General features: G+C 43.2%; 1 protein-coding gene across 5 annotated transcripts in view; it reads right to left on the bottom strand.

Annotated features, from left to right (window-relative positions):
• Nsd3 (nuclear receptor binding SET domain protein 3) overlaps positions 1–20,705 on the bottom strand; it is a 111,416-nt gene extending 90,711 nt beyond the window's left edge. For 4 of the 5 annotated variants that reach the window (XM_052162760.1, XM_052162762.1, XM_052162763.1 and 1 more), the window contains exon 1: positions 19,530–19,626. The gene's annotated coding sequence lies outside the window, so the exon portion shown is untranslated. Of the gene's footprint in view, positions 1–19,529; positions 19,627–20,264 lie in introns of those variants that run through there. The other variant, XM_052162761.1, reaches the window with a different exon arrangement.
• Positions 20,706–23,825: the final 3,120 nt, after the last annotated feature.

Below are 23,825 nucleotides of genomic sequence, written 5' to 3'. Positions count from 1 at the left end.
CTTAGTCAGGGTTTCTATTCCTGCACAAACATCATGACCACGAAGCAAGTGGAGGAGGAAAGGGTTTATTGAGCTTACACTTCCACATTGCTGTTCATCACCAAAGGAAGTCAGGGCTGGAATTCAAGCAAGTCAGAAAGCAGGAGCTGATGCAGAGGCCATGGAGGGATGTTCCTTACTGGCTTGCTTCCCCTGGCTTGCTCAGCCTGCTCTCTCATAGAACCCAAGAGTACCAGCCCAGGGATGGCACCATCCACAAGGGGCCCTCCCCTCTTGATCACTAATTGAGAAAATGCCCCACAGTTGGATCTCATGGAAGCACTTCCCCAACTGAAGCTCCTTTCTTTGTGATAATTCCAGTCTGTGTCAAGTTGACACATAAAACCAGCCAGTACAAAAAGCATGAGTTTTAATAAGCATGAATTATGTCTCAAAAAAACCTCCCACACTAGACAATTTTTCTTTAAAAAAATTAAGTATGTACAATTCACAATAAAATTTATATTATCCATCTAAAGAATTGCTGGTTTCAATGTACATGGTAAATGTGCTTAAAACAAATGTTTTACACTTATCGTAGAGGTCCAGTAATTAAAAGGTGAAGTAGGGATAGAACAGTCACAGAGCTTGCCTGCCTGCGTACAGGTGACAGGATGGAGGCAGCATTGCAGAGCAAGGGCCAGCCAGGTAAGAAAGGTGAGGAAACAACTGTTCACCATGTAGATGAAGACAGGCAGCACAGAGCTGGCCATGGGGACACAAGGTTAGTCCCACACTCAGGAGGCAGAGGCAGGAGGCTATCTGTGAGTTCCAGGCCAGCCTTGTCTACACAAGAAGCTAGTTCAGGCCAACCACCATTACACAGTAAGACACTGTCCCAAAGAAACAAAAACCTAAGAGAGTGTAAGACAGATAACTACTTGAATCAGTCCGACTTTTAAAATGTGTGACAGTAAAGTCCACAAGTGAGAAGACAAGCTACAGTCAACTAGAACATGTTTCCTCGCTTGTGTCCCTGTTTCCAGAATTACCCATCTCTGACCATGCTTTACGGCACAAACAGTAAACAAAAAGACACGTGTGGCTTGACTAAGAATGTTCCCAAAGGCTCTCGTATCTGAACACTTGCCCCAGTTGGTGGGGTGGCATCAGGGGAGGGTACAGCTCCTCAGGGTGGAAGCACTGCTAGAGAGAGGGCTTGGAGGGCTAAAGCCTCATCCCACTTCCTGCTTGCCCTCTGTTTCCCGTCTGGGAATATGTGATCAACTAGCTTCCCAGTGTTCTCTCCATGCTTCCTTCCCAGCCACTATGGACATCTAGCCCCCTGGAACTCAGCCAGAATAAACTCCTCCATAACTTACCTTTGGTCATAGTATTTTATCACAGAAAAAAAAATGTATCTTAGGGCTGGAAAGATGTGGCTCAGAAGTTAAGAGCTGTTGTCACTCTTGCAAAGGCTAGAGTTGGGCTCCCGGGGCCACATGGCAGCTCACAACCATAGCTCCTGTTTCAGGGGATCAAATACCCTCTTCTGGCCTCTGTGCATACAAGGTATACACACACTGCATACATTTATACACAGGCTAAACATACATATATCAATAAACAAACAAACAAAGCAGTATTTAACCTTAATAAGTCTTTCTATGCCTCAGAACAAATCAAAAAAGTTGAAGCCCCCTGATACAGTGGCACCTGCCTATATAATCAGAGACTTTCAGGTCTCCCATTTTGCCCTCCACCATGTTACCATTTTCTCTCTCAACCACCACTCCGTCTCATGATTCTATTCAGGTGTTAACATATGCCAAGTGGCCTTAAAATGCCACATCACATGCGCTTTAAAGCCAGGCCAAGGGCCTCCTCCACTAACAGGGCATTCTACGTACATTTACATTTTACCACAACACTAAATACCTAGTATAGGACTACTATGTCATAAAGAAAGGAGTGTGTGTGTGTGTGTGTGTGTGTGTGTGTGTGCGCATGTGTGTAGAACTGTAGACTACTTAACGCCATCAATTCTGAGCACCAGCTGCTGTCAATTACCCTTTGTAGTCTGCAAAGGTCCAGGGAAGGCTCGTGCCAGCTCAACCTTCCTACCCACTCTGTTGCTGCTATAATGGGAAAGAAACCAAATGTTACAACCCAACTACCCCCCAGCCCCAATCTATTCCGATTTCTCTAATAGCACAAGTGTTTACTGTTAGACACTTAGTTAAGTCTAACCGTAGAGGGGCAAAGACTCAGACAAGGTCCCATAATCCTAGAGCCTACAATATTAGGGAGAAAGGCAATACAGGGAACACTGGGGGCAGAGCTCCCAGAGCAGTCCTGATAAGAGTGCAGCACTTCCTGTGGAGTGCCTGCATTATGTCAAGTCCTGAGCACTAGAGATAAAAGATAAACAAGACAGAATCAGTCAGTCCCTCCTGGAAGCAAATATCCAGACTAAGAAAGATGGGGAAATGTAGAATATCAGACATGTCCAGGCTGGGAAGAGCCAAAGAGGTCTCTGAGCTGACAGTAGACAGCACTTCAAAGAACTTTAGTTAGGAGCTTTCAGAGCTCCTCCGTATATAAATACCAAGTTGGTTTTTGAAATGTTTTTTTCTTGAAATGCTGTGAAATCAAATTAGATGCATTAAATGAAAACACACCACATAACTGGGAATGGAAAGGTAGGTACCAGAAACCAAGGGGAGAATGAAGTGTGTATTAAGAACACTGCAACAAATTCTCTTTGAAGACCCACAGCTAACTGCAGTACCTGGCACAGTGCCAATAAATTAATTCTGATAGAAAAAAATACTAGAGGGCACAGGACTGGGTTAACCATTCCAAATATTTTATTAGCATGAAGTGTGTTACTGAGATGCCACCAGAGGTTTGTAACAGCAATCAGAACTGATGCTACAGATCTGCTATGTGCACTAGTGCTTAGCTGTTTTCCTACATTACTCTACCTCTTATCTTTTGAGACAGGGAGCCTGGCTGGCCAATGAGCTCCAAGGACACCTACCTGTCGGGTCCCAGGGTCAGGGTCACAGGTGGAACTGCTATATCTTGTTTCCTATGTGGGTAACCCGGAATCCAAACTCAAGGCTCCATGATTGTGTGGCAAACACCTTTCCACTTGAGCCAGCAACAGACTTGCTTTTTGTTGTTATTTTTTGCTTGTTTGAGACAGGGTCTCACTATGTAGCTAGCTTTGGCTGTCCTAGAACTCACTATACCAGGCTGGCTTTAAACTCACAGAGTCCACCTGCCCCTGACTCCTGAGTGTGGCATTAAAGGCATGTCCCACCATGCCTGGGGAGACTTGCTTTCTTTCCTTCTGAAAGGACTTGTAAAGGAAGCTCAGAGAGTATCTGCAGCATTACTTCATTCTCAGTACAGAGCCCATCGGCAAGAATCAGATCCCTGTGAAGACTAAAAATTTACCCCAATTACTTTTAAACCTTTTCAATAATTGTAATATGCAATTTTATTTTAGCTGGTAATACTTTTGCCGGGCAGTGGTGGCGCACACCTTTAATCCCAGCACTTAGGAAGCAGAGGAAGGCAGATTTTCTGAGTCCGAGGCCAGCCTGGTCTATAGAGTGAGTTCCAGGACAGCCAGGGCTACACAGAGAAACCCTGTCTTGAAAAACAAACAAACAAACAACAACAACAACAACAAACCCAAAAAACAAAAAAACCCTTTCGCTAAAAAGATAAAATTGGGAGGAGAGGGCCTGGGTGGTGGTGCTGCTGCTGAAGAGATGGCTCAGGAGTTCAGAGAACAGGCTGAACCTGTTCCAGGGTACCAAGGTTCAACTCCTAGCGCTCACATGGTAGTTCGTAACTGTCTAGAACTCAAGTTCCACTGGATCTAATTCCCGCACACAGACATACATGTAAGCAAAACACCCAAATGTACATAAATACAAACAGTAAATAAAATTTAAAAAATAGTAAAATTAGAAGGCATTGTACTGACTGCTGAAAAGAGTGTCAGTGGGAAGGCACTCCCCGCCAACCCTGATGGCCAGGTTCTGTTCCTAGAAGCCACACGGAAGAGACAGTCAACTACCAAAGGTTGGCTTCTGATCACTACTCAGGTATGATGGAATGCACACACAAATGAATAAATGTAAAAAAAAAAAAATTAATGCTGAAAATACACAGTATATATGTCATCTCAGAGTCCCTGACTAAAAACTCTTTTTAAGAAATATTAACTATTTATATAATCTTCCATAACATGATATTCTCTACCATGCATATAATAACTACAAGCATATATGAACTTCTGAGAGTGTGCTACAATTCATGTTGCATACATTATGAAGTTCTATTTTCTGTATCAGCATATAAAACTTTGAGTCACTATTAATGAGATTACCAGAAACTGTCATAATATTATCACTCATAAAAATATTAGAATCTTGACCTTCAGTAAAATGAGTCCCCCCAAAAAAAGAAAAATGACTTTTTGATATTAATTACAGATTAATACAAATCCTGTCCTAAACACCAAAAATCATGTGTTTGACTGTCTTCTGCCCAGCTTCACGGTTGACACACTGGTCAGTTCAGATATCTAAAATTCATGTTTGTTTGTTTTTTTCCTTGAGACAGTGTCTCCGAGATCTTCCTGCCTCTGTTTCTCCCTCCCAAGAACTAGGATTACATGTTCAACACCACGACCAACAAGCTTTGATGTCTTTAACATCCAAAGCAAACTGTGGCAGTAGTACCTTCTTCTAGTATGGAAAAGAAGCAACTGACAGAAATTCTTGTTATAGCTACACAAGGTGGCATAGGCTTGCAATCCCACCACTCAGGAGGAGCAGGCAGAGGCAAGCAGATCTCTGTGAGTTCAAGTCAGGGCTGCATAGTGAAACCCTATTCCAAAAAACCAAGCAAAGTTCATGGTGCTCATACTGCTCTCCCGCCTGGATCGCCACCCCAGCCCCAGTACGCAGAGGAACACAGAAGCAAGCTGCTGGATGAGTTCAGATAGCGGAAAACAAGCATGCAAACACATAGCCTGTCCTCAGATGAGCTGACGAATGTGCTGAGAAGGGAAGGGAGAACTCTGAAGGTAACTATGCTGCTAGCTTTGTAGGTTGTGCACACCCTTAGTCCCAGCAGAGGGAGACAGAGACAGGCAGATCTCCATGAGTTTCAGGCCAGTCAGCTACATAGTGAGACCTTGTCTCAGAAAAATGAAGTGCTGGAGAGACAGCTCAGCAGTTAAGGGCACTTGCTGCTCTTGGTCTAGTTCCTGGCCTCTACATAGGTGCTCACAATCACCTCTAACTCCAGTTCCAGGGGCTCAGACCCACTTGCCTACTCTGGCACTGCATGCACACGGTAGACACACATGCAGGCAAAACACTCACATACAAAAGAAAAATCTTTACAAACTGTAGTGAAATGAGGAAAGGCACCACAGCCTCTGTACACACCTTCACGTGTGATCGGAACCAACACACATGAACACATACCCAGAGACACCACTTAAGAACAAGTTTCCTAGCCGGGCGTGGTGGTGCACGCCTGTAATCCCAACACTTGGGAGGCAGAGGCAGGCAGATTTCTGTGTTGGAGGCCAGCCTGGTCTACAGAGTGAGTTCCAGGACAGCCAGGGCTACACAGAGAAACCCTGTCTCAAAAAAACAAACAACAACAACAACAACAACAACAAAAAGAACAAGTTTCCTAAAAAAAAAAAAAACCCCACATTTTAGATAACTGCTTCGTCATTTAAGAAGATATAGGGCCTGGTCGTAGTGGCGCACACCTGTAATCCCAGCACTCTGGGAGGCAGAGGCAGGTGGATTTCTGAGTTTGAGGCCAGCCTGGTCTACAGAGTGAGTTCCAGGACAGCCAGGGCTATACAGAAAAACCCTGCCTCGAAAAACCAAATCCAAAAACCAAAAAAAGAAGAAGATATAGGACTGGAGAGGTGGCCCAGTGGCTAAGAGCACTGTGACTTTTGTAGAGGATCTAGTTCAATTCCCAGTAGCCATATGGAGGCTCACAACCATCTCCAACCCCACAGGACTGACACCTTCTTCTGATCTCCAGGAGCAAGTACACGGTAGACAGGTAAACAGGTAGACAGCTAGACAGACAGACATATAAATGTGCAGACAAAACACTCATACACATAAAATAATAATTTTTAAAAATTTTGTAGGGGGGACTGGAGATTTATCTCAGTTGGTAGTTCCTGTCTAACATACAGAAAACTAGTTTTGAGCCTCAGCAACCTATAAAATTGGGTGTGGTAGCATATACTAATCATCTCAGCACTGGGAAGGTAGAGATAAACAATCAGAAGTTCCAGGTCATTCTCGTCTACACAGTGAACCCCATGTGGGAGGGAGAAAAGAAAAGCAAGTGTCCAGGAACAGGTGAGAAGAAACAGAGTCCCGTCCGCATGGACTATGCAGACTGTTCGTTTGGTTTTTAATATTGTTTTAAGAAAGGTCTCATGTAACCTGAGCTGTCTTCTAACACACCACACAACTGAAGATGAACTCAAGCTTCAGATCCTCCTGCCCCCACCTCCAAGCACAGGGAGTGTAAGCATGCACTAGTCCAAAACATACAAACACAAAGGCGAGCATGACATTGGAAACATCTCATTGTTGCTTCTCTGAGTTTGAGGAGCATGGTGTATAGAGCAGGTCCAGGACAGCCAGGGCTACAGAGAGAAACCCTGCTTCAACAAACCAAACCAAACCAACAAACAAACAAAAAAACAAATTTAAAAAACCATCTTATTGCTTAGCAGTCTATCTGCTGTTATTATGGGCTGCCTTGTCTGGCCTCAGTGGGAGAGGAAGTGCCTAGTCTCACAGAGACTTGAAGTGCCTGGGTGGGGGGATTGAGAGGGGGAAATACCCAGAGGGGCCCCCACCTGCTCAGGGGAGAAAGAGAGGGGGCATGGGGGAAGGATTGTGTGTGTGGGGGGGTGGTGACAGGGAGAGGGGCAGGAGTGGAAATAAATAAAAAGAAAAAAGAAAAAGAAAAACTAAATTAAAAAAAAAAAAAAGAATTCTAGTAGAGTGGAGAGTTGGCTCAGTGTTAATAGCACAATTGTTCTTGAAGAAGTCCACTGTTCCCAGGACTACATGGTGGCTCACAACCACCGGTAACACCAATTCTGGGGATCTGATGGCCTCTGCTGACCTCTGCTGACCTCTGCGGGCACCAGGCATACATGTGGTATACAAACATATATATATAGGCATACCATCCAAACAAAATAGTAAAATAAATGCATTCAAGACCAGCCTGGTCTACAGAATGAATTTCAGGACATCCAGGGCTACATAGAGAAACCTTGTCTCAAAACATCAAAACCAAAGCAAAAGCAAAACAAGTATCCTGGGCTGGAGAGACAGGCTCAGTGGTTAAGAGTTCATTGTTCTTGTAGAAGAGCAGAGTTCAGATGGCTCCAGATGCCCTCTTCTGGCCTTCAGCATCTTCATGCACACAGTCACACAAAGGCATACAACACACATAATACAAACTTTTAAAAACTTTAAAACTCTAGGGGAAAAAAGCAGCAGCAGCCAATCCTTAGCTGCTCTTGGAGGCACATCACTGTGTGATTATAGTCAGAAGTTCATGCATAGCAAGTTTGGGGGCAGCCTGGGCTGGAGACCCTATCTCAAAAGGAAATTCGGTTCCTTCTACCACCTCAAAGCTCTATTGTCCTTTAAACAACCTCATGAAAATATCCCACATGCTTATGGAGATAAGGTTAGTCATGAACTCTGAAGAAATGGGCAAATACTGTGATGCAAGAAAGAAATCAGCCTGGCGTGGAGCCACACACCTTTAATCCCAGCACTGAGGAAGCAGAGGCAAGTGAATTTCTGTGAGTTCAAAGCTAGTCTGGTCTACATAGAGACATTTTAGAGAGAGAGAGAGAGAGAGAGAGAGGAGAGAGAGAGAGACAGAGAGAGACAGAGAGAGACAGAGACACAGAGACAGAAAGGAAAAAGAAGGGAAATCACCTACATAGACATTTAAGCAATCACAGCAATCATACTACATGCTAAAGTGACAGGGAGACCCAAAACAAGCAGAGTGTTCAGAGTAAACGCATGTACTAGTAATACCGGTCTTACAGTCGTGTGACCTGAGTTGTACAGTCAGGAGATTTTTGAAAATGTTTTATTTGGCTTGTTTGGGTGACTGGCCTGCAAGGATGTCTGTGCATCATGTACAGGCCTGGTGCCCTCAGGAGGTGCTGGGTTCCCTGGAACTGAAGCTACGGACAGCGGAGGGTTACGAAGTGCGTGCTGGGGATCAAACCCAGGTCCTTAACCACAGAGCTATCTCATTTCCTGTGTGAGATGTGGAGAATAAACCAAGTGATGATGGGACCTGAAAGGGCACCACAGAGTGGAAGGAGACGCATCCCTCTGGATGTCTATATAGCAACGGATTGCCTGGGCTTTTATTTTGACATTAAATTAACTTTTAAGTCTCAATAGTCTTAACATTATTTAATGACTTTCATTTGTAATATCAAACATTAAACGAAATTTACATCCAATGCTTAGCTATATAAGCTTTTACAGATATAAAATCACCATGACTACCATACTGTCTTCATGACATTTTCTAAGTAAAACATGTCCAAAAATGTATATTTTCTTCTAACTTTCCTTTTTACATTTTCAAAAATTTTAACAGAGCAAAAAACATTCTGAAGTATAACTGTGCCCTTCCATAATCTGTGTTGCTATCACCTGAAATATTTCCTAAAATTTCCACTTGAAATTTCCCACTTACAGTGTGCTATGGTCCTGTAATGTAGCACTCAGAATTTGGAGGCTAGCCTAGACTACAACGGTGAAACCACCCACCATCTCAAACAAACCAAAGTGTTAGAAGAAAATTGATTTTCAAAGAGATTAAAGTATTCTGTGTCAGGAGAGTGACCTGCGTGACATAGAACATAATTAATTAACTAATTAATGAGAAAATTTTAAACCTATATCTTATTTCACATATCCATAAAGCTTGTTATTAAATTCAATCTGTTTTCACCTGATTATCATTTCACTAAATTATTCAGCACTTTGGATTACAGATCAGTTTTTTCCTGATGAAGCACATTACTGCTTAACGACCTAGGTCCTCTGCAAGAGCAGTAAGCACTCTTAGGCACTGAGCAGTAAGTACTCTTAGGCACTCAGCAATAAACTCTCAGGCACTGAGCCAGCTCTCTGGCCCCAAACTAAGCCAACTTCTACCAGTCATCTTATTCTACCTCTTTGAAATCAAGTAAATGATAATAATATAGCTTCTGAAATTATATCTTTTGAGACGGGTCTCACTACATAACGTACGTAGCCTTGGGGATCCTGGAACTATATAGACCAGGCTGGCCTTGAACTCAGAGATGCCCCTGCCTCAACCTCCTGAATGCTAGGATTAAAAGTGAGTTACCACATCCAGTTAGTTCTTAGACTTTATAAACGTTCAAATTTTACTTTCTTATACCTTGGATTCTCTGTTAGCCTCAAGTCAAAAAATAATTATGACAAAAATAACAGGTGTTCAAAGTACTAACTAGTGTCTCAGACTAAAACCTGTAACTAAGTTTTTAATTTCCTATAGAGATATTTGGGTGTTTTCTGGAGTTCTGTTTTGTTTTCTGTTTTGCTTCACTAGTTTTACCACGTCAGGATTTTAAGCTCATTCTAGTCAAATTTTACATCACGTACTTGCTTCATCAGAACACTAAGCACTGATGCAGTTAGATGCATGATGTTACAGTAACTACAGTGAAAGTAAGTTTGGACTGGAAAGTTAACTTCTTGTTCAAACTTGTACTAACATGAATTCTCTTACTGAGAACACCCACACAGCCTATGCAAAGATGCTGCTCCAACATTTCTTAACTTCTGTTAAGGCAGCCAGGTGAGTTCATTTCTTCATCCACTAAACATGCAATTAACGACAACCTCATTTGTAGACAACTTTTTCTTCCTTCCTTCCTTTCTTCCTTTTTCCTTCTTCTTCTCTCTTTTTTAAAGCTGAAAGTCAAATCCAGGACTTCTTTATGTATAGAAAAGCACTCTACTCCTGAGCCACACCCTCAGCCTCCAATATTTTATTTCTGTTTTTAAGAAGTATGTATTACTGACTGCATGCCTACTACAGTCTGGTACTGTAGCACTTCAGTTTGAAGCTCCACAACTCTTAAGTAGTCATTTCTATTCATCAACAAGAGTACTAACCTTCAGTGGTAAGGTAAAGTCATGGTAAGAACTCAGATCTCAACTTTGGCCTTTCAACTCCACTGCTCACCCCATCTAAGAGAAGGGGTTTGGAGAGGTTGACAGTTCTTGCTGCACAACCATGAGGATCTGACTTTATATCACAGCACCCATATAACAAGCTAGACATGATCTCACAAATGTGTGTTTGTAACTCCTGTCCTGTGGGGACAGACGCAGGAAGATATCGAAGGCAGGAAGATATTGGCTAATAGCCTAGTAGGAAAAAGAATACAAGCCCCAGGTACAGGGAGAGACCCTGCAGGGGTCAGAAGAAACCGGCAGGGAGTGGCAGAGAAAGATACCCAGCAACTCTGTGCTTATGCACTGAGTGTAGACACACATGTGCATACCAACCCCCCAGTGCACACACAGTTTGCTAAACTAGCTTAAAGTAAACACACCTGCAGGACAAATACTAGGAAAAAGATCAGTTAGATCAAAGCAAATCCCTAACAGAGAAGTAGGTGGATAGAACACACTGTCCGTTGAACATTTTTAAAAATAAGGTGTTTATAAATCAAATCTGAATCAAACATTTTACTTTGCTCAATTAATTACATTTATTTCTGTGTATACTGGATGCAGAAACACACATGTGCCACAGCACTTGTGTAGAAGTCACAGGACAACTTAGGAAAATCAATTCTCTCCTTTTCCACCATGTGGAATTCCAGAGATTAAACTCAAGTTTTCAGGCTGGGTGGAAAATACCTTTACTCAATGAGCCATCTACTCAGGCCTGTTTTGCCAGAGACTTACTGTATAGTCCTTGCTGGCCTGAGCCCATTGTGCAAATCAAACTGCTAGCCTCCAGCTCACAGATATCTGCCTGCTTCTGCCTCCTGAGTACACCACCATTACCCAGCACCTACACACTTTAATCCCAGCTGTGTGTGTGTGGGGGGGGGGGGGGGGCAGATCTCTATGAATTCTAGGCCAGCCTGGTCTACAGAAGGAGTTCCAGGACAGCCAGGGCTACAAAGAGAAACCAAAACCGCATGGACCACTATGTCCTGCCAGCATTCCTTTTGCTTGCTTGCTTGCTTGCTTGTTTGCTTGTTTGTTTTTAAGACATGCCCTTCCTAAAATGCCCAAGCTGGACTCAGACTTCTATAGTCAAGGGGTCCTTCTGTCTTTGACTTCAAAGTATCTAGTATTATGGCAGATACCACTTCTCCTGCACTTGCAGAGCAGAGAGAGGACAGAGTTCCCGGACAACCAGGGTTATACCAAGAAACCCTGTTTCAAAAAAGGTAAAAGTGAGAGGCAGAGGCAGGAGGATCAGCCTGGTCTACTGAACCAGTTCTACGACAGCCAGCACCAGACACAAACCCTGCCTCTAAACAAACAAACAAACAAACAAATAAACAAACAAGCAAGCGAGCTGATTTGACATAAGAGCCAGCCAGTTGACCTACTTATTTGAATGCATTTCTGTGGACATTTAGGAAAAGCTAAGAGTGTTGATACCATATTACCAGTCTTAAGAGCAAGTAAAGTCTTTAAGGTCCCCAAAATTGACTATAATATTGCAATGTTGAAAAGCCATTAAAACTTCAAATTAAAAGTTCAATAGTTCTAAGAACTACATCTTGAAAAAATAAATTGAGATGGGCAGTGGTGGCCCACGCCTTTAATGCCAGCGCTTGGGAGGCAGAGGCAGGTGGATTTCTGAGTTCAAGGCCAGCCTGGTCTACAGAGTGAGTTCCAGGACAGCCAGGGCTACACAGAGAAACCCTGTCTCCAAAACAAAACAAAACAACAACAACAAAAAAGTAAATTGAATTTCATTTTCTTTGAAGGGATATAGCAAACACTATGAGGCCATGTATATCACCAAAATAGCATTTCAAATGTAAGAAATTAACAAATAAAAATTTTGGCTCATTAAAAAAATAATTTTAGGCTGAAGAGATGGCACACCTGCTTTTCCAGAGGACCAGGGTTCAGTTCCCAGCAAACACATAGTAGTTCACACCTGTCTATTCTAGGGGACCCAACATCCTCACATAGACATGTAAGCAAAATGATCAATGCATATAATATAGAAAAAGAAATTTTGAAGTAGTAATTTAGAAGGAGACTGAAATCTAAAAACTTACTCTATATTAGATGATTAAGTCTTTTTGGTCTTAGGCATTAGGGAAATTTCAAATTTTCCCATTATGGAGTTAAATAATTATTTTGCTTTCAGATTAATTTTTTTAAAAAAATGGAGTTATTGCATAAGTATTTATAAAACAACCTAAAGAGGCACCATATAAAATGTTATTATATAGCTTAAATACAAACTATAATGTACAAATTCTTTTTCATTTTCCCATTGGCTTTCTCAACATTTCTTAATGATGACTGAGATCTGTGTCTAGAGCAGCTTTGGTGATGAATGTCTGCAAACCCCAGCACTGGGGAGGTGAGGTAGTACAATTAGGAATTCAATACCAGTCTTCTCCACATGACAGGCAGAGGCCAGCCTGTCTCAAATAGAAAGAAAGAAAAAAATGCAGATCTAGTTCAGTGTAGCACTGCACGCCTATTTTGGCACTTGGGAAGTAGAGGCAAAAGGATGAAATGTTCAAAGCCACTCCCAATTACATAGGGAGTTCACTGGAGGCCAGCCTGGGGTACTAGAGACCCCATCTTACAAAACAAAACAAACAAAAACAAAGCCATGACTATAATTTTTAAATAAGCTGAGAATCCTCTTTCAATCTTGTTAATGGCAGATATGCTAGAGGAGTAACAACACATATCCAGTAATGACATATCTTAACTCACAAAATTTTAAATATGTTTTTTCCTTTTTCATGTCACACTATATAGATACCATGCATGCCATCGTAGTATTTAAGGAATTTACTATGTATTCCCTAAGGCTAATAGTAAAAATGAAAATGAAACTGTTAAGCTTTTAAAAAATACTAGCTAGGACCAGCGAGATTGTTTAGGGGGTCAAACACTTGCCTAGACAGCCTGACTGCCTGAACTGACTGCAGAAGAACAAAAGACCAACAGACAGACAGACAGACAGACAGACACACACACACACACACACACACACACACACCGCAAGGGTTCCTCTGATTGCCACATATATAGGCACCTGCACAGATACGCACGCACCCAAAAGAGACGTTTTAAAAAATTAGGTCACTTTAGAACATCTAGCTGGTAAATTTACTCTTTTTAATTTTTTAAAATTAAATTCACTTGTGTCTGTGTTGTTCAGAGGACAACTTGCAGGAGTCAGTTCTCTTTTTCCACTTAGGTCCCAGGGATCTAACAGGTGTCAGTCAGTTTGGTGGCTGGTGCCTTTACCTGCTGAGCCATCTTAGCCACAGGCCCGATCTTATAAATATTTATGAAAAGAACTAAAGCTCATTAGTTATTTAAAAATTCAAAAGGCAGATGTGTTTTTAACAAAAATAAATCATTCGAGTTGCTTCTTCAAATACTTTTTTTTCTAAATTAAAATTAAAAACAGCATTGCAGTGAAAAAGATTTTTGTGAATAACAACTTCAAGCTTTCAAAGCTTTAACAACTTTTAAGTTCTTGGGACTGGCTTGCTTGTCACTAGAGTAGTGTACATGTAAGACTTTTATCTGGAATTATAGAATATGTCTTCTTTTCTTTTTTTTGGTCTAGATTCACTTAGGATTATTTCAAGATTTGTCCATGTTGTGTTTATCATTTATTCCTTTTTAAATATTATCAGGACTATGTAGCACTGTATATATGTAACACAGTGTGTGTGTGTGTGTGTGTGTGTGTGTGTGTATGTATGCTATAAACACACGCGCTGTTTTCTGAGCTAGTCTGTTTTTATCAGGTTGCCCTCAAACCTGAGTTGCCCTCAAACCTGAGTTCCTCTTAAGTGGTGGGATTCTAGGTTTTTACCACTTTTGGCTTCATATTTAACAACTCTTCTTGATAATCACCCATTTCTGGACTCTAGTCCACTCATCTAACTTTATGCCAATAAAACATAATCACTGTGGCTTTATCACCTTTGAGAAAAGGTAGGGTAAATCCAGGCTAAAGACACTTAGCTGCTGATCCAGAGGACCTGTTCAGTTCCCAGCACTCACATAGCAGCTCACAACTGTTTGTAACACCAGTCCTAAGACTCCCAATACCATCTACCCCCCTAGGAGCACCGCACATACAGAATGCATAGACACACATTCAGGCAAATGTGCATACACATAAAAACTAAAATCTCCAAAAAAAAAGTTAAAAATAATAATTTTATTTTCTTTTGTGCCTACAACAGGTGAGACTCTGTTTTAAGTACGTTCAGCATAGTGACACAAACTGTAATGCTAGCAGATGAGAGGCTAAGGTGGAGAAAGTCATGAGTTAGGTATGCTGGCCTAGGCTACACTGTGAGGTCAAGTCAATCATTTAATATGACTTTTTGGTCACCTATTTTTGTTTTTTTGAGGACTAGGCTGTCCTCGAACTCACAAAGATCCACCCACCTCCACCTCCAGAGAACTGGGATTAAAAGCATGAAGCACCATGTCCAACCTGAAATGCTGTTTTTAATCAGGTATTTTTCAGCTCATTAAAAAAACAAAAACAAAGAAAATTTGACCAGTGTCTCAATTTTACTTCAGGGCCAGGACTGGGTTCCTGATTTTTTTTTTTCCCTCATTGCTATTTCATTAACAACTTTATTACAAGGGGGAGAATTTTGCCAACACCTATTCCATTACATAAAACACAAACTTCAAGATAGGCTGGATAAAATCCAGTCACACATAAAAGCACTCTGTCCATAGGCTGCTTGTCAGAGAATGGAAAACACCTAACCTTGATGGTTTGCTGAGCTCACCGCAGCTCCCTGGAAACCCACGCTGCCTGACCTCAGCACGCCCCTCTCACCCTGAGCTTGAAAGAACAACTCAAATACTTTCTTTTTTTCTTTCTTTCTTTTTTTTTCTGAGACAGGGTTTCCTGTGTAGCCCTGGCTGTCCTGGGACTCACTCTGTAGACCAACCAGGCTGGCCTCGAACTCAAAAGAAGTCTGCTTGCCTCTGCGTCCTGAGTGCTGGGAGGCAGCACTGCCGGAGCTCAAACACTTTCATAGTAAGGACATGAAGTCAGAAGGTCTTGAGATCCAAGTCTCCGGTTTGGCACCAAAGCCTTGCTTGTACTTAACTTTATAGACCTCAGGTTTTTTATCCTATAAGACAAGGTAGGTTGGAGCATTTATCTTCCATTCAAACAAACTGCTAGGAATGTAGCCAAAATCATACATATAACAGAAAAAAAATTAGCTGGACCTGATGGTGCACACCTTTAGTCAATCACAACACAGGAGGCAGAGGCAAGTGATCGCTGGAGGCAGAGGCAAGTGATCGCTGTGATTGCAGGCCCAGCTAGAGCTATTAATAGAGACCCTGCCTCAAAAACAAAAAGCAAAAATAATCAAACAAAAGGATTAGTTTAAGCTGAAGTATTCTACCTAACTCTCAAATAAAAGTTAGAGGCCCACATGTCTGCTAAGTAAAACAAAACACTAGTCAGGGCTGTGTACATAGAATCTCAGACACATGGAAGACTCAAGCAGGAAGATAGCAACTCAAAATAAAATAAGAAAGGCCAAGGTTTAGCTCAGTATAGACCTGGGCTCTAGAATTAGTGTGAGCCCATTCTATGTATCTAAGTAAATCCACAGAAACTGTTGAGGACAGTCACGACACTTCTAACTAGTTATACTGGAAACTTGGGAAAACTAATCTTTTGACATATTTTAAAATAACAAGCATGTATTATTTTTATATTATATTAGAAGAAGCTAACAGAAACAGTTTGATTCTCTGGGTTCTATAACCTAAAAGACCTACACTCAAATACCAGCTTTGTTACTTAAATATTTAATAACATTTGTAGCCAGGCAGTGGTGGCACATGCCTTTAATCCCAGCACTTGGAAGGAAGAGGTAGGTGGATTTCTGAGTTCGAGGCCAGCCTGGTCTACAGAGTGAGTTCCAGGAGAGCCAGAGCTATACAGAGAAACCCTGTCTCAACAACAACAACAACAACAACAACAACAAAAAAAAAACACCAAAAAACAAAAAACATTTGTAGTGTTATCTAACCTGGTTCTGTGTTTTTGCAAAAAGCAGTTAAAAGTAGAGTCTCAGAAAACTGCTGGGAAGACAAAAAGAAAAAGAAATCATACATGCAGTATACTTAGCACTGCACGCTGATAACTATTAGCTGTTACTTTACATTATGATTATTATTTAAAATTCCAGAAACTAGTGTCTTTAGAGTCATTTTGGACAGTTGGGCCAAAATAACCAATTTGTGGGCAATTAGCTTCCTTCATTCGAAACTCTTTTAATCTAATCATTATGAGACCATCTGCTAATTTGTCACTCAAAAAAAAAAAGGGAAGAGTGTAGCTGGTCCCTAGGTGGGACCCCTGCACTCCATAAACCAGGCATGCTAGCATATATCCACATGCTCAGGAGCTGGGTGGAAGATCAGAATTTCAAGGTCAGCCTCAGCTATATTGAAAGCATGGGATATATGAGCCCTGTCTCAATAAATAAATTTTTAAAAAAGATATCAGGGTCAGAGAGACAGCTCAGTGGTTAAAAGCACTGGCTGCTCTTCCAGAGGTCCCAGGTTCAATTCCCAGAACCCATATGGCAGCTCACAACCATCCATAATTCCCATTTCAGGGGACCTGATGCTCTCTTCTGACTTCCATAGTCACCAGGCATGCGTGTGACACACAGACATACATACAGGTAAAAACACTCATACACAAAAAATGAAAATAATCTTTAAAAAAAATGTTTTTAAATACCACATGGGCAGATGATGAGCACAGCAGTGATCGAAGCAGATTTGGATTTCAAGTGTCTGATAGATACAGTAGCCTTCCTCCCTCAGTGGATACCTGCCCAAGGAACCCAGACAGAACACTCTAAGAGGGCTCATTCAAGCTTCCAAATAGACTCTCTGTTGTAATATAGAGTCGCTCATTTTCCTAAAAGCGATGGCACCGACAGTTCATGCAAGTAAGTCTACTAACTACAAATAATAGGTCAACCAGGAGAGAAATACAAATGAAATATCTCTACCAAAATAAATAAATTTCAGTATATGTTGAATGAGTTTGAATGGAACTTATCTTTAGAATTAAAAAAATTTTTTTTCAGGCTATACATTATCACCCAAAATACACCAAGTTACACATCTGACATTTATTACAAGTCTAATCCCAGAAAGTACCACTTCAACAACATTAAATTTAAGTTTTCCACCAAACTCTACAAAAACGGAGAGATTATTACTATTAAGATTTGTAGGTAGTACAAATGGACTGAGCCCACTGTATAGTTAGCATGACTTGCTGGTGTTAGAAAACAGTTTCAATACTAACACATGGCTAAAGTTTGGATTACCACAATTACAATTCTTTTAAGTACAGTGAATACTGAATCCTTTTCAATATGAATAGAAAATAGATTTCTCCCAATACCAATTTATCTACTTTGTCAGGGCTTAGACCCTTAGTCTAAATTCAGATCATATGAGTAGTTATATTTGAATACACTAAGGAATTACTGGAGCTTTCCCGAGAGTGACAGAACTTCCCCTCCACCCACCCCACCAAAAGCTGGCAACTCAGTGAGGATCTAAGGATTACATGCCTACTTCACAGATCACAGTGCTGGCCTGGTATTTGGAGGCTGTATTGAACTAGCTACATGAAAGCAAAGGGAAGAGATGAAAAAAGCTAATAAAAAAGCATTATTCATAACGACATGCATATCACCAGGAACATTTCTAATTTCCCAAAATTCTAAATCCAGCAAACATGATCTACAACAGGCTGATCTCCCCACCCCTTTCTAAGAGCACCCCAAGTAAAATAATGCAATTTCCTTGTTTACTTAAAGAATTGAAAAAAAAATGTTGACTTGCTTCTGAGGTGTCGGAAACCAATCAATATTTAAGACTTTTCACAATCAAGCTTGAAATATGATAGCAATGATTTCTTCGGTTAGTTTTTAAAAAATTCTAATTTTAAATTTATAAAAAGGGTGAAATTTTACACTGCAGTTTATCAGTATGCCTTTTTTTGCAACTAGAAGGAACAGGGGAAAGAAAGGAAGGGGCAGCAAAACACACAAGATGGAAAACATCGCCGCGTCTTTCCGTGGTTAAGAGTAATTGTAAATGACCCAAGAGGTAAGAGAAGTTCATGAATAGAAGGGGAGGTGTAACAATGTGAACTGTCGGTTCAGGATTCACGCAGATGTCGGAGAGGAAAAGGAATTTATTTACACTGCAGTGCCTGGTAACAAACATGGCTGCCCCTGCCCCCTTTAAATCTGAATAGTCTTTACTCCCTCACCAAAACCATCAAATTATGGCCATGTCTTTCCCTGCCTCCCTACCATAACACAAACACATCTCCTCTCAGAACAGTAACACCCACACCTCCCTCATTTCACAACAATCACAACCCCATAACCACTAGCTTCTCTATTTCTCTAGCCTTGAAATACAAGACAGAATACACACAAATATAGGAACAAAAGGCTTTCCCTTCTAACACTTCAATAATCCCCATCCTTCTTTTCCTCACACTCTGTGACGCCTGGTCGATAATTCTCATCCTTTCCAACACTCAGCTAATGTCCTTCCCTAGCCCAATCGTATGTCTTTCAGTTTCCTGCGTCTATTTCCTATCCTGCTCTTGCATCCTGACACAATCATTTTTTCATCCCTATTTCCTAATCATATCTTTTCCTCCACTTTGATTCACTTGTTTCTCCCCTTAATTCCCAGAAGATGCCTCGTTCTCCATCAACCCTATGTCTTTCCCTCAACTCTTCTAGTTTCCACACTCCATTCCAGACCTATCCGAATTTGCATAGGTCTCTAATGTCCAAATCTAACTCTTCTTTTCCTACCCCTCCCCCGTTTCCATCCTTATCCCCGCCCCCATCCCACCTCTACTCCCAATTCCCAGCTCAGCACCACTACATCATATCCCAAGCCTACCTGCCCCACCTCCCAATTCCTTCCACACCCACCTTACCATCTGCTCTTCCTTCCTAGAACCCTTTCAGGCCATCCGCGGCCCCTTCTCTTCCAGGGTCTTACTCCTTACGGGTGCCTGGGTCTTAGGTCGCCCCCACCCCAAAGATCCTCCTCAACCCTGACGCGCAACACACACATACACAAGCACTTTACCTTCAGTTTGTTCCATTCTAACCCCCCTGCCGTGTCAGTACGATCACAGGAGAGACACGGAGGCCCGAAGTGGGGCTGGGTTGCCGGCAGCTGCCGGGACCGCGGGCGCAGGAGACGGAACCCAGCTAGGCCGCATGAAATCCTCGGACTAGATTTCCCCCGCGCCGAGCACCCCTGCCATGGCGGCCGGCACTGAGAAGAGCCACGGCCCGGCCGGCCGGGCTCGTTTGCGGGCAGACGGAAGGCTGCGGGCGACGCGGAGCGAAGGGGAGGCGGCCGGACGGGGGTCGCCGCGTAGCTGCTGGTGCCGGAGAGGAGCCGGAGGCTGGCGGCCCCGAAGGGCAGCGGGGTCCCAGGGTTCTGACGGAAAGCTGCACACCTCTCCCAGGCACCAGGCACCCAGCCCCGGCCTCGGCCTCCGTCCGGATCTCCGCGCCGCCAGCTCCCGCCGCCGTCGCCGCCGCCGCCGCCTCCGCGCACAAAGCCCCCCCGCCCCGTTCGGCGCCGCCGCCGCCAAATCCTAGGTTTCCTATTGGCCACAGGCCGCGTCGCCTGCCGGGAAATGCAGTCCGGGGCCCGGCGCTGAGAGCGAAGGAGGAAGAGGCTCGTCAGCCGCGGAGAGGAGGGGCGCGCGAGAGTCTGGAGCAGACGCGAGACCGCAGGCGATGAGGCAGAGGGACAGGAAGGGCTGGTGCGGAGGGGCAGCCAGGTCGGGCCTGCGAGGCTAATACTTACTAAACGGCAGCACGTACTAGACGCCATATGGTACTCGAGTGGCCCTGCTCTACAGTTCCTAGATGTTAGGAAGAACCTAATGACCGGTACGCGATGACGCAGACCGGGGAGTGCCGAGGCTCGCGAAGCGCTGACAGCCTGACAGCTGTCAGCAGAGCGCCCCGGTCTCCGCGTCCCAGACTCGGGGCAGCACGTTAGGACGAGAGCCTGAGCCGGGGCTGTCGCCCTCTCGGCCACGGTGAGAGAGACGGGATAGCTGCCAGTTTGCAGGCACGCGGGGGTGCCGGGCAGAGTCCGCGTCCGGCGCAGAAGGCACCCCGACCTCCCGGGCAGCCACTGGACCCTGTTGCCCTCTTCCTGCCCGCACCGGGGTACAGAGGCTTGTGGGTAGCCAGGAGGACGTCAGCGCGACTGCATCCCGGGCCGCGGGCCACAGCGACGACTGCGGGCGGGTCACGTGCCCCGGCCCTGCGCCGCTCCGGGCCAGACCTCCGCACCGAGTGACGTGGGGATATTTGTCCCAGAGCGATCACCGGAGAGTGAGAGGAAGGAGGCAGTCCTCTGCAAACCCGTAGCCCTCCCCATTCTAGGAAATACGAGTAATGCAATGACAGGGCCGGGTAAACAGTCTGGAAGGGGTGTGCAGACGTAGTTTCTTGGGGCCTGGTGGCAATTACTTAGAACGTCCAACCCAGAGACATGAACTTACAAAGGAAACGTACGTAGCGATCAAATGAGGAAACTGATACACTCTTGCTTTCTGTTCTGAGAATTACGGAACCCTGTCACTACAAAGTATCATCCTCCTCTCCATAGAGACTACAGCGCTAGAGCCATTTGCTACCATTACAAGAAATTCCTGGTGTGTTTCAAAAACCACCTCAGAATTGTTTTTATGATTTTTATAATTTTACGTTTATTAGTGTTTTCGCTCGCATATATATCTGTGCGCCTTGTGCATGCCGTGTCCCCGAAAAGGTCAAAAAAAGGTGTCAGATCTACTGGAACTGGTGTTACAGATGGTTGTGAGCCACCTCTTGGGTGCTAGGAATCAAACCCTGTCCTCAGCAAGGGCAAGTGCTCTTAACCATTGATCCATCTCTCCAGCTAACTACGTCAGAATTTTAGAAAAATATCTGCAGCTCACTGATTTTAATGGGCACTCATACTAAGGGTGATCATGAAAATAATTCCACTGATGATATTATTGTTGTTGTTGTTAGTGTCTGGTTTTCGGCTTTTTTGGGGGGGGGGTGTTTTTGTTTCTTTTTGTTTTGTTTTGTTTTCCCCCGAGACAGGATTTCTCTGTGTAGCCCTGGCCGTCCTGGAACTCACTCTATAGACCAGGCTGGCCTCCAACTCAGAAATCTGCCTGCCTCTGTCTTCGTTTTGGTTTTTGGAGACAGTGTTTCTCTGTGTAACAGTCCTGAATGTCCTGGAGTAATTCCCTTTGTAGACCAGGCTGACTTTGAACTCAGAGATCCACCTGCCTCCCTACTCCCTAGTGCTTGGATCAAAGGCATGCACATACCACAATCGCCCAGATAAGTCTTTTTTTTTTTTTTTTTTTAAGACAGAGTCCTTGGCTGTTGAACTTTCTGTGAAGATCAGGTTGGCCTCAACCTAATATAGTTTCTGCCTCTGCCTGCCAAGTGCTGTAATTAAGTTGTGTGCCACCATGCAGAGGGCCAATAGTATTGATTTTGTGTTTTGTGTATGCAAATATCAGAGGAGAACTTGTGGAAGCTAGCTCCAGACTTTCACCATGTTACAAGGCTTGAACTCCTGTCACCAGTGGCACTGCAAGCTCCTTTTCAAACAAGCTACCTCCTTAGACCACTTTACTGTTCATCTGTAAAGTCTTGTTAAACCCAGCAATCCTCCCTCCCCAACTTACCCAGTCAGTCAGATTACAGGCTGGGACTGCCGGACCAGGCTTTTCACTATTTTAAGCTTAACCTTTGTGTGTTACTACAACTTAAAGGAGCCAAAATTGCTTTCATTAACAGGCAAATGTATAAAATAAGAAAGGTGACCAAGGGAGTGGCCTGAACCCGAGCTGACCCTGCCCCAGCTTCCCGAGTTGCACCTCCTGAACAGCTCCTGCATTTCTGATCAGCCATTTGGATTTCCCACTTAAGGAGCTCATAAATGCCCTTTCAGGTTTCATATGAGGAATGGGCACACATAATACTTCATGGTTTCACCATCTAACATATTCTGAAGTCCAAAACATGCTTACTCTTTTCAATAGCAAATGAGCACACAGCTTCTCGAGGCAGAAACAGAAGAGGTTTCTCCAAGTTGTGGTGGTAAAAATGTATTCAACTTATCCTAAACACCAAATTGTCAAACCTGAAAAAGTATACAAGCCTGGGGAAAACAGTCATTGCTTTAAACAAATGGGTTTCGTAAAGATTCTTATCCCCCCCCCCACCCCTTTTAAAAGAATTGGGTTGTTAACTTGTGACCATATTAGAAATTCTAACTAGGCAGAGGTGGTGCCTTTAATCCCAGCACTTGGGAGGCAGAGGCAGGTGGATTTCTAAGTTCAAGGCCAGCCTGGTCTACAGAGTGAGTTCTAGGACAGCCAGAGCTACACGGAGAAACCCTGTCTCAAAAAACCAAAAACAAAAATCTACTTTATGTTTCAAATACTGGGTGTAGGATAGTTCATCTGGCTTATAAATATTTAATAAATCTTACTGTACCTGCTTGTAAGTGAATATAATTCACGGATAAGAATTTTTCCAGCATAGATATCTTGTAAAACGATGAGAATGTTTTTGCATACGATAAATATTAAAATAATTATTGTAGAGCTTAAAATGTTCAGGGAGAGAAGAAAACAAGGAGAGGAAAGATTGAGCCTGGGACAGTGGTGCACTTCTTTAATGAGGACCCAGGAGGATCTCAGTGAGTTCGAGGCTAGCCTGGTCTACACAGTGAGTTCCAGGCCAGCCAGGGCTACAGAATGAGACCCTTTCTCAAGGTGGGGAAGGAGGAGGTAAGTTTTGTAAATTCAAATTCTCAATGATCAGACTGTGAAATGGAACTGCTAGTGAAAAATTGCCTGACATGCACAAAGGGCCCCCTAGCGGCCAAACTGAAAAGTTCTGCGTATTGTAAGTAAGTAGTCCATTCGGTTAGTTGGAATAGACTTTTTTTTTTGGATTAAAAAACGGCCTCCATTTCTTTTTTTCTTTTCTTTTTTTGGTTCTTTTGAAACAAGGATCCCACTGAGCAGCCCTGGCTGTCTTGGAACTCACTTTGTAGGCCAGGACAACTCTGAGCTCACACAGATCTATTAAGTACTGGGATAAAAGGCATACGCTACCACACCCAGCCCTCAAAACTTACCTTATTTTGCACAGCTCATAAGTTTATCATCAGGGTTCTTAAAGAGAAAGGTTGAAGAAAGCTCGAGCCGGGCATGGTGGTACACACTTTTAAATGGGAGCAATTTGGAGGACCAGGCAAGTGAATATTTTAAGAGTTCAAGGCAAGCCTAGTCTACATAACGAGTTCCGGGCCAGCCAGGCCTACATAGTGAAACCCTGT

This window comes from Apodemus sylvaticus, chromosome 18 (genome assembly GCF_947179515.1).
Source record: "Apodemus sylvaticus chromosome 18, mApoSyl1.1, whole genome shotgun sequence".
Taxonomy (NCBI): domain Eukaryota; kingdom Metazoa; phylum Chordata; class Mammalia; order Rodentia; family Muridae; genus Apodemus; species Apodemus sylvaticus.
Note: the sequence above shows the minus strand (reverse complement) of the source record. Positions and strands in the feature narration are given on the sequence as shown.